This window comes from Prinia subflava, chromosome 9, assembly GCF_021018805.1.
Source record: "Prinia subflava isolate CZ2003 ecotype Zambia chromosome 9, Cam_Psub_1.2, whole genome shotgun sequence".
Classification (NCBI taxonomy): domain Eukaryota; kingdom Metazoa; phylum Chordata; class Aves; order Passeriformes; family Cisticolidae; genus Prinia; species Prinia subflava.
The window spans coordinates 35269776-35280374 of record NC_086255.1 but is presented as its reverse complement, the minus strand read 5'-3'; positions in this window follow the sequence as shown (position 1 = coordinate 35280374).

Below are 10599 nucleotides of genomic sequence, written 5' to 3'. Positions count from 1 at the left end.
AACATGCTAACATAGAACCTCTTTCCTTAAAATACGTTTTTTCCCCTTTCCCATCAGAAAGCATTCTTGTTTCAAGGAAGCCTTTAGAAAAATTGCATCCGGATTCTTATCCTGATTGTTGGTGTTCCACTCTTTGAACAAGCTGAGCAGCAGCCCCCATGAAGCTGTGCCTGAAGCCTGAGGTGGCTGTGCTGCCTGTGGCTCAGTATGACCAGTGTCTGGGTTTGAGTTTAGCTTGTTGTGCTTATGACTGTGGAGGGTGCTGAGGAAATGTGAGGCACTGCAGGGCAGATGGGCAGCGCCACAGGAACAGAAGGCGCTCTTCAGCTGCTCCAGCCCCTTGAGAGAGGAACAGTCCCGCTGTCCCAGGACTGCTGGCCCTGGTCCCAGCCTGGTTTGTCTCATCAGCAGTTCTGGGCAGGCAGACAGGTGCGTGCTTAGTGAAAAATCAGCCTCTCCTCTGTGTCCTGGCTGCTGCACGCTGGGGAGCTGAGCTGAGAGTGGGACAGAAAGGCTGCATCTCTCTGTCTGGCTGGAAGGGAGCAGCTCCCTTGTGCAGGAGCTCAAATGCCCTGGCAGAGCTTGTGAGGCCAGGATGGCTGATTTTTAAAAAAATGGGTGATCTAGTCGTGCTCCGGATCCCGTCCCCTCACCGGCCAGCTTGGGGTTGGGTTGGTTGCAGACAAGAGTGCCCGCTCCCAGACCACTTGAAGCCTGGGTCAGGGTAGCGGTGCCTCAGGGCAATGGGTCGTGGCTGGCAGTGGCTGGAAATGTGTCAAGAGTCCATGTAAAAGAGACAAGAGGGGTCTTCCGTGTGATGGCAAGAGAGTATATTCTCTGACGGGACAGGGACGGAAAAGACAAGGAGCAGCCTGTGTCTGCTTCTTTTAAAGGGGGGTGGAACAAGGGGAGGTCACAATCAACAAAGCATTCAGGGTACAGCCAGGAAGGGGACAAGGGGAATGACTTCACAGTCACCAACCAGTAACAAAACATTAGGGGCGGACCCCGTGCCAACTGTCCAGTGGGGAACCCGACGTAACTGAACCTTCTGGAACTCGGGGAGCGCGGAGCCACTGACTGACCATGCCGTGACTGGGAGGGGATACAGGGGATTGGCTAAAGGGAAGATGGGCATGGAGGGCTCTAAAAAAGGGGAAGGGGTTTGGGTGACTGACAATCCCTGGGGGCAGGGATAACTTTGGGGAACAACCATTTTAACATTTAACAGGGAGCAGAACAGAACAAACCATTTAAGAACTAGTCAATAACAAAAGTAAAAATGCACCACCACATACAGTGACACAGACAATAAAGGTGCAAGTACATCCTTCACTTCACACTAAAAATTAAGAGGACAACTAATAAATACACTGAAGGTTTTATTTGATTGTTATCACAGTGTGCTGGTTTTGCATTGATTGAAGAAAAGCTGTGGCAAAACCAGTCAATGACTAGCTTTGAATATTGACAACCTGTGAAACCAGTTAAAGAGCTGGCTGTGCCTCTGTGACTACACAGGTTAAAAAATCGGGAAAAATCCAGGGAAGCTCTTTCCTTCCAGCCTGGGAAGAGGTAACAGGGGGGCCCAGCTGTTACCGTGGGGCCCGGCTGTTACCGTGGGGCCTGGCAGGCAGGCCCTGCCCAGGGCCAGGCCCCTTCCAAGGAAGCCTGCCAGGCCCCAGGTCAGGGCTGGGTGCAGCAGCTGCTGGGCAGGGCAGGGCAGAGGAGGAGAGAGGACCCTGTCCCAGCCAGATCGGGCCTCCAGTGGCTGCTGGCATCCTGCCGTGAGCCGTCTCCCCATGGCGGCCCAGGAGCCCTGGCAGGGCGGGGCCGGGCCTCCCCCAGGCCGCAGTGGCTGCTGGGCAGAGGAAGGGAGGAAGACCCAGCTGCGGGCGTGCTGCTGTGAGATCCTGGCTGCGGTGAGATCCTGCTGCTGTGAGATCCTGTCCGCGGTGAGATCCTGTCCGCGGTGAGATCCTGCTGCTGTGAGATCCTGTCCGCGGTGAGATCCTGCTGCTGTGAGATCCTGTCCGCGGTGAGATCCTGCTGCTGTGAGATCCTGGCTGCGGTGAGATCCTGCTGCTGTGAGATCCTGTCCGCGGTGAGATCCTGCTGCTGTGAGATCCTGGCTGCGGTGAGATCCTGGCCGCTGTGAGATCCTGGCCGCTGTGAGATCCTGGCTGCTGTGAGATCCTGCTGCTGTGAGATCCTGGCCACTTTCCCCCAGTGCAGCTTCCAAAGAATTCTCTACTGTAAATTATAGTGGAGGGTTAAAAAAATAATAATTTCTGTATGGCTAACTGTGGGTGGTGGGGGGAAGGTAGAAGATGCACGGCCTGAAACCTGACGCAGCCTGGCCTTGGCACAAGCGTCAGCTTACTGCAACCAGCCTCATACTACTGTTTTAACTGAATCAAGTGTGACTCCAGCCTGGGAGATGATTGGGAAGCATTGTCTTAACCAAATCAAGTATAACTCAGGTAAAGTATAGGTATGATTTGAGATAGTAACTAAGAAATAGGAGAGCCAGTATCTAGGGGTGGATGTTAGTTAACGTATGTATGACTTGAAGCTATAAAATCACAAAATGACTTTGTATCCTCGGGCACAAGATTTGGGCATTCCATGCCCCTGTGTCCCGCGCACTCTAATAAAGAACCGCATATGATTGCATTTGTGTGGTTATATGTTTTCCTACGCCAATATAAACAGCTCCAGCTGCCGCTACCAAGGCACCTTGCTGAGCGAGTGGCTCCAGCTGCGTGAGAGATCCTTCAGCTGGAGACCAGGGGCAGCTCTGCACTGCCTGGCAGGAACTGTCATGGCCTCTCCAGGCCTTGGGTGAGAATATTTACTCTTTCCTTGCACAGATGAAACTTGCAAAGCACTAATCCTCTCTGAGTGAGAGAAAAGGACAGAGTGAAAACTCATAGAGAGACAATATGAAGACATTGAGGTCAGTGAAGGAGGAGTCACACCCTAGATGGGAAGAGAACGAGAAGATGCCTTGGTTTTAGTCTGAAATTCTTTTGTAAAGCCATGGTGATAGACTGTGATATCCTAGAATACTCCTTCAATTCGTAAAATATTTTAGTGGGGAGATGAGGCTGTTCAAATTGCAGATATGAACAAAGATACTTGTGTTAAAGTAAATAAATGTTGAAGTAGCTGTGATCTTATGAGGAGCTTGAAAGAAGAGGAAGAGAGATGAGATGAAGATGAAGCTCTGCCCCCAGGAAAATAAGAAGATCTCTGTTCCTAGAGATAAAGATGATTTCAGAGAGATATGAAGAGAACCTTTGCTTTTGAACCACTCATCTTTAAAATGGTACCCCATGAGTTTACACGGCCCATAAAGCAGCTGTGGGAAGGCTGCATGATAAGGGAGTGACTTCACAAAGGCAGATTCACAGGCAGCTGCTTTTGTAAGAATTAAAGGCACAAGAGAACTGTTTTTCTGGTGGAGAAGTTTCCATGGTGGACCAAAAGAGACCTCTCTCTGAGAAAACTGATGAAAGACTATTTTAAAGGTGGTAAACTGACCTGACTTCCAAGTTTTGCCTCTATACATTGGCAGTGAGAAGGGAAAGAAAAGTTATGAGGGGAGGTGCTTTGAAGGTTTTATTCTTATTCTTACTAATTTTTTCTCTCTTGTAGTTTTGTTAATAAACTTTATACCTAATAAACTTTTTGTTAATAGACTTTATACCATTCAAGTTTGAGCCTGCTTTGTTTTTTCTCGTAATCCTATCTCACAGCAGAAAAAGAGGGAATAATATTACTGGGCACTCAAACCACTAGACACAGTTATTCCTTATGGTGTATTTCCATATGTGTGCTACCTGACTATGACCTTGCCTAGGCTGGGTACGGGTATAAAGTCTCTAAAGATCTTACCACATCTTGATTTCTAAATAGAGTAATTTATTTATACAAAAGCACATATCTGAAGGCAGAGAGTTCTAAGAGCGGCCTTATTCTGCAACCAGTTACAAACCTAGGCAAAGAAAGTCTGAACAAGACAACAACTAAAGCATAGAAATCTTAACACATACAACTCAAATGAGACAGCAAACAAAGCACAAGATTCCTAACAAACAAAGCTCTAATAAAACTATAGACAGAGCATATAATTCACAGCCTCAGGGTAAAGCAACCTCTTATTACTGTCTGCATTTTCAATCGCTGGGATCACATTAACAGAGAGGGATCGATCACAAATTTCAGACAGGGATCTCAGCCACAGGGATCGTAATAACAAAAGGGACCCCGAAATTCCAAACCCACACAGAGCCCTCGGCCACAGGGACGCGAACGCAACGGGAAATCCCGAACCGCACAGAGCTCCCGTCCGGGGGATCGCGAGGGCAGTGGGGGCCCGAGCCACGCAGGGTTCCCGAGGGCAATGGGGGCCCGAGCCAAACAGGGTTCCCGTCCGGGGGACCGCGAGGGCAGATGGAGGGTCCGAGCCGCGCAGGGTTCCCGTCCGCGGGATCGCGAGGGCAGTGGGGCCCCGGGGTCCCTCCCCACACAGAGTCCCCGACTGTCCCAACCAGCGCACCGGTAGCAAGTGCTGCAGGGAAAAAGGGGGGACCCCGGGGCCCAGGTCCCTTGGAGCGGGGACCGCAATGTATAATACCTTAAAATCCCATCTTGGCTCCCTGTCAAGGATCGTTCCTCAGGTTGCAGAGAGTGGAGGTTGGATCGATGGATCGAATTGATCAATCAATCGATGCCTCTACCTCCAACCCTGAGGCCTTTTATCCCTAATTGCAAAATGCATATTCATATTTCTTATCTACACACTAACCAATCTAGGTACAATTCCAAAGTTCGTAAAATTACGAAAAACAGTATCAGAACCTACGCACTTAACATATCTATTAACGCAAAACACTATCTTGCTAGCCTCAAGCTCTATCTTGTTATTGTAAAAAACCTCTATTCTATCATATATGAAAAACTCTATCTTCTCTGCATAAAGTCTATACGAGTTACAAACAGCAGTCTACCCTATTTTTGTTATGTCTTTAAGTTTATACGAGTTACAAGCAACAATCTACCCTATTTTTGTTATGTCTTTAAGTTTATACGAGTTACAAGCAACAATCTACCCTATTTTTGTTATGTCTTTACTCTATCACTAGGCCTGAAGCTGTGTCCTTCTACACTGAACTAGGACTTAGGGCATGTAAAGCTTAAAGCTAAGGGTTAGATTTCTACTTTATGCATTTAAAGCTTTTATATATTCTAATTTTTCTAAAGGCTTTAATTCTATCTCTGTACTTTTCACTCTCTGTGGAGGATCCATGAAAACATGGACTCCGACATGACCTAAATTAACTCTTCCACCTTCTACACAATTAATGAAGCTGAAATTACTGAAGTAAAAAGTCAAGTCATATTACTGAAATAGAATGTGTTGTTATTAACGTGTTACCTAATTTGCATAATGAAATCAGATGGCTTTAGAATGTTTAAGGTTTTTTATTTTAGATCTAATTGTCTTTGTGTCTTTCATTATTAACTAAAAAAGTTACATGAATAATGTGTATGAACTTTTGGAATGATTGATTTAAAACTGAAAGCCAAAGCAAATTAAGTGCCTTGTACTGATGTGATCTGGCACCAATGAAGGACAATAATGGTTTTAAGACTAATTTATTGAACCTTCAGCTTATTTCTAGATCTGATGTTAAAATAAGACTGAAAGCTTAAGCTGGAAAACAGATGAGCCTGACAAAAGTTTGTCAGTAAGTCTGACAAAAGTTCCCTGCATACAAACAGCTGAGTCACTTTGTAAACAATGTAGAAAGCAGATAAGTTTTGCTTAATCTTGCTCTGACAGTGCAGCTGGGGGTAAAGAATTTGACTTATTCTGAAAATTTGGATGTTCAAAAAGTGACTGTTTAAGTGGAAATCAATGAGCACTGAGCTGTTTGTGTAAATGTGTTAATTAGAGAAACAGCTGGTTGACAATGTGTAGGTTAATCTCCAGGTGAGCTGCATGTGGACTTTTGCACATGTAGCTCCTGTAATCTGCTTTATAGTGTCCAAACCTTTGGAGTTCAATGCCTTTCAAAAATGTCTTCTGGTCCTAAATGGGCTGCAGAAGATCTTTGCTGCTTCCTCAGTAGCTGCTAACAAGTTACAGGTGAAATTCTGTCTGTTTCTGGAGCATTTCCTAAAAGGCACTGAGAGAACACAGTTAAAAAACCTACTGGCCCTAATGGAGCTGGTGAAAAACCTTTTATTACTCAGCCTTTTGTAGGCTCAGCTCCTCAGGCACCACTGGCTTAAATGAACTGCAAAGTTTATGACCAAGCTTCTTACAATACTGTGGAAACTGCTTTGACTAAATTTGTAAAACAGGAATTTCTCAGGAAATAGTTTGGAGCAAATGGCATTGATTAGAGAGGAACACACCACCAAAACTTGGGCACAAAGATTCCTTGAGGAAGTCCAGTGAACTGGCTGTAGTTGTAATTTTGTGATGTGTGTATCTTGAATTGCTGCAGGCCTGCCATAACATTGGAACTAAATCCAGTGAAAGTGTAGAATAAAAAAAGGATGTGCAAAGTGCTGAGATGTAGGCTGCCTGCAGACAGGCCAAACCTTTGTGGGGGAGAGTCTCAGATCCATCCTCTGAGGGAGAGTGGCAGAGGTCAGAGCCTCTCCAGTCACCCACTCATCAGAAGGCTGAAGAGGGCTGTAATAAGTAGATAGTTGTTATAGGTTGACACAGTTTGGTTTTTAGTTAAAGTGGAAACAGTTTCCTGTCAGGACCTTGGAATTGTTTTGAGACAGGCACCTATCAGAGTCCATTTTTGAATACTGACATGTTGTTGGACCATTGAGGCAGCTGGATGTGACTTTGAGGAATGCCCATATAAAATTCTGGGTGAGGACAAGTCAGCCCTTTCCTCTCAGCCACTTGAACAGGTCACATTGAGCTGGGATGAGCCCACCCCGATTGCCACCGAGGAGTGGGCAGAGCTCTCTCTCCCTCTCCTCTGAGGATTCCCAGGCAGAGAGGGAAAAAGCAGGGGAGGGAAGCCCGGTCGCTCTGAGGACAGCAGCTGGAGGAGCTGCTGCCCGGCAGAGAGCCACGACCATCGCAGGCCTGAGCAGATTTAACCTTGGCAACCTGAAGCTTTCAGAACTCCAACCTTTTCCCTGAGAGAGAGAGGAAGGAACATGTAGAGAGACAGCATGATATAAAGTGAAAAACTGATAAAGATTATTGGAAGGAGGGATTGAGGAAGTGGACATTTCTGACTGGACTTCTCTGGATGTAAACCATGGAAACTGGACTAACATATCCCTTCAAATCATGAGAAAATATGCTTTTAGGGAGATGTGCAAATTTGTGTGTGGTTTTTGAACAAAAGTATGTGTGATGGACTAAGTGATATTGATCTTATGAGGTGCTTGAACAGAGATAGACATAAGTCCATGGTGCTGGTGAAGAAGTGAGAAGATGTGTCTGTTCCCTGGGAAGAAGAATCCTTTGTTCCTTTGAGGTGAGCATCTTTAAAAGGTGACAAAAGTCACCTGCAAAAGTCTAGACCCATGACCCATAAGCAGCTTGAGAAACTGCTAATGGGAGGGGTCACAGAATCAGGGTTTTTTACTGGGTGGCTTTTTTTTGTGGCAGATAAAACCTACCAGAGAACTGTTTTAAGTTGTCAGTGGGGAAATTCTATGAGACATCAAGAGAGACTCCTCTCCCAAAGTGATGGAAGATTATGTTTAAATGGTGAAACTGACTGAAAATCATAGTTTTGTCTTTCTGTGTTGGTTTTGGGAAAGTGAACGGTTTGTAGAGATGGAGAGAAAAGCTTTGAAAGATAATTTTTTTCATTTCTGTTCCTTCCTTTAGTGTGTGTTAATAAAACTATCTTTGTAACCTTTAGGTTGGGCCTGTTTTGTCTTCTTCCTCCCAAAGTCTATCTCACAGAAAAAAAGAGAGTAAGCACAAAAACCATCACAAATTTGGTGTGCTGACCGAGAAAAGTCAGAATTAACAAATGTGAAACTACTACAGTACTACTTAGCACCTGATTTCTATTTCTCTCAGAATGAATTGGCAGATTGTAAGGAAATTACTGTGTTACTATTCAGCACCTGATTTGCTTTTAGCAGCTTACTTGTCTACTTTCCTCTCACAATTAAGCTACAATTTTTATAATTAATCCCAAAGTTTGGAAGTTACAGTTGAAAGAAATGGTTTACCTATCTCTAGTATAATCCCTGAGCTGAAGAAAGCAGCAATACAATTCAATCAGGAGAATTCTTTAAAATTAGGTTATATGGAAAAGGTGTTACCAAGAAATTCAACCTAAAATGTCTACATGTACCTTATTTTTGATGGACAGAAGATTTACTTAGGACTCAGTTGAAGTATTGTAATTCAATTTTCAAAAGCAGATAAGCTTTGAAGTTAAAATGAAAGGTGTTTAAACAGGTATTACTATTATGAAGATAAAGAAAATATCTACAGTATCTGACAGGAGTAGGTTTTCTCCTGTCCATATTTCTTATATAATTTTGAAAAGTTGCACAAGTATTTTGACTTGCTAAACAGAAATCCCAATTCCACAAACTCTTCATGACTTTGAAGATCAGACCACAATCCGAAACACCAATTGTGTCATTAAAGAGGAAAACTTATGATTGTGGGCAATTCCTGATTTCCAGGAGCTACTAAATCTAGAATGAAAGTTCCTTGGCAAAGCAGTAATCCCAGCAGCACAGCACGGGTTCTGCCCAGGTGTGCTGTAGGCAGGATTGCCTGGCTCCGCTGCTGTGAAGCTGATTTGGCATGAAGCAGCGCTTTGATCTGTGCTGCTCTGGGCTCAGGGTGTCTCTGGCAGTTGTCTCAGCACTCCCAGGCTCAGGGTGTGACTTGGGATGTCCTGCACGGGGCTGGGAGCTGGACTTGGGGATCCTGATGGGTCCCTCCCACCTCAGCAGGCTGTTACAGAATCACCCCAGGGTTCTATAACAGCCAGTGTGTAACAGCCAGATTCAATTTCCCACTCTGCACTTGGCAAAGCCATGTGGTTCTGCAATACTCACACACTCCAGTGCTTAAAATGACATAGAACAATGTATTGATCTTTTCCTTCAAGCAAAGCTTGGGCTGCCTCTAGAGATGTTTTAGGATGCAGCCCCTGCTAGGGGAGGGAAGCTTTCCATGTTCTTGGAGTGAGAGGCAGATGAGGTTCAGGAAGGAAAGGCTTGTATCAACCTTCTGAGAATTTGCAGCTCAGGCAGAGAAGCGGAGAAGCTGCTCAGGTGAGCAGGGAGCAGACCCAGCCAGACCTCAGAGATGATGAAGAGAAAAACTTCCTAAGTGCCACAGGAGAAAAATGTGTGTTTTGCTGTGAGCCAGAAAGGCAGAGCTGACTGAACCTTTGCTGGAAGCGTGAGCCTCCTGCAAACACTTAAAGCTCTGTTCCTGCCAGGTTCCTATCACAGCTGGCATAAGCTGTAACTCTCACTTCCCTGGTCGAGTTATAGCATGGAGAGTCAATGTGTGCTCTGAATGGGTGCACACAAATTTTTTATCTAGTTTGGGTTGAAAACTTAATTTGGAGCTGAGTCGGTGAAGTTTTGGGGTTTTTTTTAATTAAAATTGTAACTTTCCTAAAAGGTCAGGCATCAGTAAAAAGGTGTATTTGCAAAGAAAAATCTTTCAAGATAACTTCTCATTTAGCTGTACTTTTGTTTTCCACGTAGTATAGGAATATGTTCTTTTAAAATAGCTATTCGTACATTCCAAACTGGGGAAATTAACAGTCCTTAGGGTTTGTTCTGGTTTTACAGGTAATCATTTTAAAAGCTTGAAATCCACTGAATACTGAAGGAACAGCTGCTATAGCAAATCTACCCCTTGATGCAAGTGGCATAAAACATGAGGAGGTCTAGAAACTGAGAAATTACTTGACTCTAAGGTAGGAAAACCCCAAACAGGTCCCATTAACAATCTGTTCAGGAAAAAGCAGGCCATGAAGAGAATGATTTTGAGAAGGCTCAAGCATATGTTTTTCAATAAATTCAAAAGTGACATTGAACATTGCATTTGCTTTTGGTGGAGGTGAGGAAGAAAAGCTACAACTAGTAAAAGTCTGGGCTAGAATTGGAGCTTAATGCTCTCAGTTGTGTTTTCCTGCTCAGATGAGGTTTGGAAGCCACTTGTCACAGGGTGTAAAATGCACAGTGCAAGGGATGGTCCCTTTCTCCACTCCACATCTGTTACCAGAACTGAGGTAAATTAAGTGTAAACAATGTACAGAAACAGTTGGGATGCAAACTGCCTGTCTTTATTATTTATTTATATGAACCAGAACATTAAATTTAATAGTGCTTGTAATGAAGTCAAACTGAAGTTTGGTTTGTTATCTGTTGGCCTCAGAAAATGACGTACCTGTGAACTTCAACTGTGTTTTGCTTAGAGAGAAACAACCCCTTGTCCATCTGGATTAGTTTATGAAATACAACAACTCCTAAGCATTCTTGTCCTTGACATCAGTGGCAGTCTCAGGTGGGAGAAAGGTCTATTTTCATGTCTGCTGGAAACAGTTGCCCAGA